We start from the raw sequence: 9,852 nt of genomic DNA, 5'->3' as shown, positions 1-9,852 counted from the left end.
GCTGGTACAAAGATTCCTGGAAGATTTCTGCTTCTGAACATGATGGAGTAAATGGGACCAGACTTGTCATTCTCCCATGAACATCAACAAAACCAAGCATAATAGATGACACATCCTGGCCCAAATATGAGATAACAGGCAGCATGAACTACGATTCCTAAGATAAAGGAAAGAAATATGATGAGTCCTATTGTCCCAGCTTTCTGCCTAGAGGCACGGTCCTGACCACAGTGCAAAAAGGAAAAACAAAACGAAGCATAACAGTAATACTGAGTAAAAGACACAGAGGGCAGAGCTTGGGGAGGCTGAGGTGGCTGTAATTTAGAGAACATAGTATCAGAGAAAAGGGAGCTATGTAGAGATAGAGCTCCCAAAATCCATAAAAGTGTCCCCTTGAGCCTTTTGTTAACTACTAAGCAAACTTATTTAAGAATGAGCTCCCTGAGGTCAGGCAGTGTTCAGAAACCTGTAAACTAAACAATTCCCAGACCTCATTCAGGTCTGGGAGGTGGTGAAGTCTGACCACTCAGACATCAGAATCTTCATTGAACACTGAAGACATTCTGGATATATGTAACAAGTTATGATTACGCCTTAGCAGGGATGCGCTAGTATTCTAAGATACTCCCCATGTTCCACTCTTCCAGGGATTTATTATCTTCTCTTCTTAAATGTGAGCAAGACATAGTGAGTTGCCTATAAATAATAGAATACAGCAAAAAATGGTGAGATGTTACTTCTTAGATTAAATTAGAAAATAATACTGGCTTAAGTCTTACTTGCCTTCTCTCTTGCCTTCTTTTTGGCTTACTCTAATGGAAGCCAGCTGCCATTGTGAGCTGTGTTATGGATAAGATCATGTGGCAAGGAAATAAGAAAGAGCTCCAGCCAATACCTCATGAGCAACTAAATCTTGTGAACAACCACTTGAGAGAGCTGAGAAGAGGATTCTCTCACAGTCAAGTTTTGAGATGACTGCACCCCTGGCTGACATTTTAATTATAGCCTTATGAGAGACAGTAAGCCAGGGGAACTTGTACTGGGATTCCAATCCAATGGACACTGTAGGATAATGAATGTGTTCTTTAAAGCTTTAGTGCTTTGGGACAATTCTTTGTATAGCAATAGATAGCTACCTGGAAGTGGGAAGCTACCATAATAAATACCTAAATACAGATAATTAAATACAAGGGGTAAATTAGCCTTAGATTAAAAGCTGCTATAGACTGTTAGCAGAGCTTAAAACAAGCCTTGAAAGGATCAAACTGATTAGCAATAACTTACACATCAGCAGTTTAAAGTCCAATTTCCCTTTAAGGAAGGCAACAAAAGCAACATTCAACTATGTAAAATTCACAATATCCAACTTCTAATCAGGAATTTCTAACTGTATGAAAACACGGGAAAATGTAATGCATAAAAGGAATAAATTTCAGTGAACAGAAACAGATCCAAAAATGACAGCAATCAGAATTACTAGATAGGAATTTAAAACAACTAAAAAAAATATGCTTGAGTGTTTAAAGGAAAACATGAACATCATAAAGACAGAAATTAGAGATATACATGAAAGGGCCAAATGGAACATCTAGAGCTTTGTATATCTCATATACTATATGAAATTAAGACTTTATTAGATAGCTTCAACAGCAGACATGGCACTGTGGGTTAGAAGACCTGTGAACTTGAAGACATGGAAATAAAATTTCTCTAACAAGACCCCTCCCCACCCAGAGAAAAATATAAAAAGACTAAAAAAAATATGAACAGTGCTTCTGGGACCTGTTATACTGCTTCAATGTCTCAGGTGTCAGTAATACCAAACTGTCTAATAAATGTGTAATTGGAATTCCAAGAAGAGTATTGGGAAGCAGATAAAAGTTAAGGAAACGATGGCTAAAATCTTACCAAATTTTGTAAATAATAGATATATGTCACTTTCTAGAAGTTCAATGAGCCGTGATTGGGCTAAACGCCAAGAAAAAAATGCCTAGGCACATCATAATCAAATTGTTAAATACCAGCAATAAATGAAAATCTCTTACACAAGTCAGAGCAAAATCAAATTATTTAGAGAGGCACAAAGATCACAGAGGCCAGAAAATAATGGACTAGCATCTTCAAAGTGCTAAGAGAAAAATTTGTCAATGCAGAATTCTATATCCAGCAAAAATGTACTTCAAAAAGAAATGTAAATTTTTTTTTTAAACAAACAAAAACAGGCACTTTACCTATATGTGCCTCTGATTCTTCATCTATCACTAGATAACTTGCACTACAGGAAGTATTTAAGAGAGTTCTTCAGGTGAAAGGACAATGATGACAAAGGGAAACTTGGATTTACTAACAGTAATGATGTTGGGAATAGTAAATAAATGAGTAAATACAATGCTGAGTCAATATGCTCTTATTTTAAATATCTATAAAACTATATGACTTTTAAAACAAAAGCAATAAAAATACATTGTGGAGTTTGTTATATATATGTAGCATATGTTATAAACCACATGTATGAAAACAAAAGTAGAAAGAATGAGAAGGTGTGATTATATTATTGTAATTTTTTTCTACATTGTATGTGAAGTAGTATAACATTATCTGAAGGTAGAGTGCAATCAGTTAAAGACATACAAAAACCCTACAATCAGCAAAAAAATAAAAAGAAAGCCATTGCTATAAAGCAACAGAAAAAATAAAAAGGAATATGAAAAAAAAACAAAGAAGCCAAGAAGAGGAAAAATAGCAGAGGTACAAATACAAAACAAATAACAAAATGATAACTTTAACTTAACAATATCTACAATTAGCATAAGGAAAATGATATAAAGACTCCAAGTAAAAGGGAGAAATTATCAGACATAAAATAGCATGACCCAATCATATCCTTCCTATAAGAAGTGCATTTCAGGTGTCAAGACACAGTTAAGTTTTATAATAAATACACAATAAATTGGCGTGCCTGGGTGGCTCAGTTGGTTAAGTGTACAATTCTTGATTTCAGCCTGGGTTATGATCTCAGGGTCCTGATATGTGGCTCCATGCTCAGCAGAGAGTCTACTTTTCTCCTTCTCTCCCTACCTTTCCCTTTGTCCCTCCCCTCTCTCCAATTGCCCACTCTCTGTCTCTCTCGCAAATAAATAAATAAATCTAAAAAAATACACAATAAATCTAAATATATGTCTATACATCATATATCATTAATGATAAGAAAGAAGACACACCTATATTGAAATCAGATAAAGTAAACTTTAGGACAAGGAATTATACCTGGAGAAGGACATTTCAAGGGATAAAGTGGGAAATTAATTAAAGTATACAACCCTAAATGTGCATATTTCTAATAAGAGAACTTCAAAATGCACAAAGCAAAAGCTGACTGAACTGAAGAGCAAAATAGAAAAATCTACAATTTTGTGTGGAGGCTAGAATTCTTTTTCTGTAACTATAAATAAAACTTAATCAGTGGTACTAACCAATATAAGTTAATTGATATTTGTGGAATTTTCTCTTCAGCAATAGCAGAATAAATATTCTCAATAACATATGGACAATTCACCAAGATGGACCCTATGCTGGGATATAAGACATGTCTTAATAAAAGTAAAAGAAGTGAAACTATAAATATTATATCTGCATGTAGTAGAATTAAATTTTTAATTGACTGCAAAAATCTATCTACAAAATTTCCCCAAACATGGACATTAATCAACACACTTATAAATAACCATGAGTCAAGGGAGAGTCACAAAGGTATTAGAAAATATCCCAATTTGAATAAAAATAAAAACATAACATGTCAAAATTTGTGAGATACAGCTAACACAACACTTAAGGGGAATGTAAGAATTTAAATCATTATATTAGAAAAAATAAAGGTCTAAAATAATTGATATTAACACCTAAAGAATTGAGGAAAAGAAATAAATTAAATTCAAAGTTAATAGAAGACAATAATCAAAATAATAATAAAAATAAGTGTGGAAATCAATAAAATAGAAGACAAGTAATTAATAGAGAAAAATCAATAAAAACAAGGAATTTTTTTTTTAAAGATTTTATTTATTTATTTATTTGACAGAGAGCGAGAAAGCGAGAGCAGGAACACAAGCAGGGGGGAGCGGGAGAGGGAGAAGCAGGCTTCCCACCGAGCAGGGAGCCCGATGCGGGGCTCAATCCCAGGACCCTGGGATCATGACCTGAGCCGAAGGCAGACGCTTAATGACTGAACCACCAGGCACCCCAAAACCAAGGTCAAAAATCAATAAACTTCTGGCTAGACTGATAAAAAACAAGAGTAAAGACACAAATTGTCAATATTAGGAATGAAAGAGGGAGCTTCAGATTTTACAGATATTAGCAAGACAGTAGGTAATGTTATGAACAACTTTGTGCCAATAAATATGATAACTATGAAAATTTTTAAATTATTAGAAAGGCATAAATTACCCAAATGGTAAACCTCTAAATGATTTATTAATACAATATAATTAATATATTCTGTATTATGTTGCATTATGGAAAAATAGTGAAAAGTCAAAATATTTTTTGGCATTAGTACCTATGATTAATTTCCTTACCCTTATGTTAATATTCTTAGATTTTATTTATGAACTATCTAGGAAGAATAATGTATTTGCTATTACATACATAATTGATGCTCAACATCATTATTTAATAAGAATATAAAGTACAACCATTATAGGATACCAATACACAGCCAGTTGAATGGTTGTAATGAAAAAGACTGACAATACCATGTACTGGAGAGGATGTGGAACAACTGCAATTCTCATGCATTGCTGGTGGAAGAGAACACAGTGAAACCACAATGGAAAATAATTTGGCCACATACGCTTAGTGTAAAATCTAACCATTCCACTCGGAGGTTTATACCCAAGTGAAATAACATATATTTGCACATATGTTCCAGGCCAGACCTGGAAAGCAACAGTTGAATGATTAACCATTTTATTCATATTAACCCCAAAATAAAAACAAGCCAAATATCCATCAATAAGTGAATGGATAAATAAATTATTATACAGACAATGGATAAACAAATTGTGATGTATGTAATGAAATACTACTCATGAATAAAAAAAGAATAACCACTGATAAACACAACATACATAACTCTTAAAAATGTTATGCCAAGAGAAAAAGAGGCTGACACAAGAGTTCAGGTAATGTATAAGTTCATTTGTCTGTAATTCTGTAACATGGAAAAGTAATCTATAGTGACAGAAAGATGATGCTAACAGAAAGATGAGCCACAGTTATAGGGTGAGGATATTTACCACCAAAGAGGATGGGAGAAGTGTTCTGTATCTTGATTGTGGTGTATTCAGTGTCAAACCCATCAATCTGTAGACTTAAAATGAATGTATTTTACTTTGTATAAAGTAGTCCTCAACAGAATGGAGTAAAAACAAAAGTAAAAGAAAAAAGAAGCAAATCACTAGAAGATTTTTCTCAGTATTCAAATGTTTTAATAAATCAAAAACCAAGATATCAACTTTAAGAATAAAGAATATGAAATCTACATTCTGAAGACAAGGTCAGGGCACCTGGGTGGCTCAGTGGGTTAAGCTTCTGACTCTTGATTTCAACTCAAGTCATGATCTCAAGGTCATGAGATCGAGCCCCGAGGCAGTCTCCATGCCTGCTTAAGATTCTCTATCTCCCTTTCCCTCTGCCTGCGCTCCCCATCCCCCCACAGTGCTCACTTGCACTCTCTCTCAAAAAGAAAAGAAAAGAAAAAAGAAAAAAGACATTGGATCTCCTTAAAAAAAAAAATAAAGACAAGGTCATTAAAACTTAAATCTATTTGAATTTGCTCTATAGCAGATATAAGGATCAGAATATATTTCCTTTGCTGTAGTCAAACACTATATAAAAAATGAAAATTTAGTAAACATGACTTCGTCTTCTGTCCAAAAGTGAAGCAAGTCGGGGCGCCTGGGTGGCTCAGTCGTTAAGCATCTGCCTTCGGCTCAGGTCATGATCCCAGGGTCCTGAGATCGAGCCCTGCATCAAGCGCCGCCGGAGGCCTGCTTCTCCCTCTCCCACTCCCCCCTGCTTGTGTTCCCTCTCTCACTGTGTCTCTCTCTGTCAAATAAATAAATAAAATCTTTAAAAAACAAAACAAAAGTGAAGCAAGTGATAAAGGAAATAAAGGGAAAGGAGTGAGATGAAATGAGTGAGATGAAATAAGGTCATGCTCTATGCTCATAGTGTCTCACATAGATGATACATTGTTCAAAAATCTCTTAATTCTGTGGAAATAAGAAAAGAGACCATTGCTTGGGTCAGGGGCCTAAAGTAAAATATTGATTTTCAAACTGTGAGCCCATACTTGAAAATGCCTGTATTTGTCTCATATATGCCTTGGGATGGAGTCTCCAAAGACAGAATAATTTAGGCAGAAGAAGTCACATGTAGCATATCTAGCCTTACGGAGATATTGGGAGCAGAGTTCCCCCAAGCAGGATATATACCTGGTAGGGAGATGGAGGTGATACACTGAGATTTGAAAAGAAATATGGAAGCTTTATATCCATTTGATCTAAAATTTTCAAGTAAAGTTTTTAATAATATGCTGAATGAGAATTTTTTTCCAAATATGAGTGGTTTTAGGTAGGTCACTACAGTAACCACTAATTCCAGTATTATAGCATCCTGCTTCTCATATTTTCTTTATCTGTCTAGACCCTGTGAGTATTTGACTTCTACTGTGAGGACACAGGCGATGATTCTGCCATTGCATTCTGAGGGAGACCATGAGTTTTTCTAGCCTCACAAAGAAGGAAGGGAATTTTTTTTCCACATGCAAAGATTTCCCTTAATAGAGCACTCACTCAAAAGCCAAACATAGCTCTTTGAGCCAGGACTGGTGAGTTGAAGGAGTTGGGTGAGCACACTCATGGAGGTAATTTGTTTGGTGGAAACATCTCCTATGTGATTTTTAAGGTTAATATGGGAGAGTCTTCCTGTGGAGCTTCAACTTTCTGAGTAGTGCCTTTAGCTTCCCCCAGTGAGAAAGTCTATCTTTCCACCCCTGATGACAAGGAATGCCCTGTACATGAACTTACTGCACAAGAAAACAAGAGGAACGAAATCATTCTCTAGAATTACAAACTTTTTTCAGAAAGTGGATCAAGTCTAAAAAATATATTTTAAATGACAGTGAATTATTAGATTATAATATGTACAAATCTGTAAAAATTCCATTTGCTACCTCAGTTTATTTTGAATTGCAGTCAATGTTCTTAAGTGTATCAGAATCCTGACTTCAGAGTTTCTAGAAAGAAATCATTTAGTAGAATCAGAAAGCACATTTCTGTTTTCAATAGCTGTTTACTTAAATGCACACTGCAGTTTTCAGAAGTGGTTTTCCCTCATTGCCTGTATTTGCATAATGTTTACTGCCAGGAAGGTTATTTAAGAGCAGCGAAATTTGAAGTTTGGAGTGTGCTCTTTAATCAAGGCAGTGGTTACTTCATCTGGAATCATTTGATTATTTAGAAAAGTCTAACTTGGTGTATGATTTCTGTAACTTTTTTCCAATGTTATTTCTAAAAAATGAAGAACCCAGGTTTTGGAATAATGCTACATTTAGTTTGTAGTATATATGCATTCTTAGACCACTGCTTATCTGATTCAACGATGGTTATATAATTGGAGTGTGTTTTTCTGCAGAAGGATGTTGTCATCTTGTCAAGCAGAGGAAGTAAGAGATTTGGAGCCAAGAATAAAAGACATTTTATTCCTGGCTCTACAATTACTTTTTGGAAAATCTTAGGCAAATATATCATTTCCTTTTCCATCTATAATCTAAAATGCAAATAGAGTGATGATATTGTTCATCAGACTTGAAAGAGATTTATCTTGCATTAGTTTGTTTCTCTGAAAATGAAAACACCATGCAGGATTTTAAATACACCCTTGTGACTTCTAATCTGTCTCTTCCTACACACAGAAAGAATGCAACTATTGTCTCCTTTTTAAATATTTTCATTCATTTTTATTTGTAAAGATACAAAATCTTACATCATGTTGCAGTGATAATAAAATTCTAAAATTAGAATTATGTACATTTACTTAAATATACATCATCAAGTTTGTTTCCTGAGTCTGGGGAACGGAGAAATCCACTCTACAATTCTCACAATTGTTCATCAAACTCTCTTCTCTCCATGAGGTAATGGAGCTTCTATTTGTACTACATTCTAACTGGCACCAAGGACTGCAGAATCTGTTAGAAAGGAAGCTGATTGACTATGTTTTAAGAAGAAATTTTACTTTTTACAAATGATGAAAAGATTAGTGATTGTAAATAACAATTTTAACCTTTATTTTTATTTTCAGAATCCTCAGGTCTATATCTGGTATATTTCCTTTAATTTTCCTGTTAAATGGCCTTCATAAAATGTTTCAGTAGATACCACAGTCATGTTCTTTGAGGTTTTTGTTCTGTATCTGTTTACTTTGTTCATAATGGACCCAGAAAATAAAAATTCATCACCTATATGATTTTACTTCCAAAGCTAAGAACTCTTTTTGAATCCAAAATCCATAAATGCATGCACACCATACACATACACACACACAGTATCTCTCATATGGGAATTAAATTCCTGAGCTACCAAGGCATCCCAAATTTCAACTTGCCATATAATGTCCTTATTTTTCATCTAAATCAATCATCAAATATTTATCCTATGCACATATATATTCAAGGTTTTAAATTAGGTTTAGGGGATATACTTAATTTGATTTTAAGTGAACAAACACAACTTTCTACCAAAAATATACTTTTCTATATAAAATATAACCTCAAAGTAATAAGTAAGCAGTCTAGAGGAGAAGACTCTTCAGAGATATCTATGGAAATTATAATAAATCTCTTTTTTAAAGAGACCATCAGAAACTCAACTTCGTAATGAATAGATACAGTATAAATATAGTCTTTACTTAAATTTTATTGTAAGTAGTAAGTAGATACTTTCTAACTTCTCTTTGCTTTACAAATAAAGGATAATAGATACCTTATTTCTTGCAGTCACTATCAACAATTTTATTTTTACTCAGATATTACTATTAACTGTATTTAGAATTGAGGTCTATAGTTTCTTTTTTTAAAAAAATTCATTTATTTATTTCATAGAGAGAAAGAGAGAAGAGAGCATTAGTTGGGAGGGGGGCAGATGGAGAGAATCTTTAAGAAGACTCCCTGCTGAGTGTGGAGCCCCAAGCAGGGCATCCCATGACCCATGAGATCATGACCTGGGCTGAAACCAAGAGTCGGGTGTTAAACCACTGAGCTACTCAGGCGCCCTGAAGCCTATATTTTCAATTAAAGTTTTAACTAAAGTTTTATTAACATATCTGAGATTTTTTTTTATTTCCACAATTGTCCTTGATGAATAGGAAGGATTTTGATAAGCAGAAGGGAGGAAATAATCTCACTTAAACAAACAAACAGTTCTAAGTTCTTTCACTTTCTCCAAAATCGGTCTCTTCATAATATAGATTCCTACCAATTATCATGGCTATCTAGGAGTTCAATCCTTTCCAGTCCTGACTAAAACAATCCAGTAGTTCTCTATGAAATAAGAAGGAAAATAAGAAGGGACGCCTGGGTGGCTCAGTCATTAAGCGTCTGCCTCCAGCTCAGGTCATGATCCCAGGGTCCTGTGATCTAACCCCACGTGGGGCTCTCTGCTTGGCAGGAAGCCTGCTTCTCCCTCTCCCACTCCCCCTGCTTGTGTTCCCTCTCTCGCTGTCTCTCTCTCTCTCTGTCAAAATAAATAAATAAAATCTTAAAAAAAAAAAAAAAAGAAGGAAAACACC

The sequence above is a fragment of the Mirounga angustirostris genome, unplaced genomic scaffold, assembly GCF_029215605.1.
Source record: "Mirounga angustirostris isolate CCGP_5_RB_7025 unplaced genomic scaffold, mMirAng1.0.hap1 SCAF_2, whole genome shotgun sequence".
NCBI classification, from domain to species: domain Eukaryota; kingdom Metazoa; phylum Chordata; class Mammalia; order Carnivora; family Phocidae; genus Mirounga; species Mirounga angustirostris.
Note: the sequence above shows the minus strand (reverse complement) of the source record.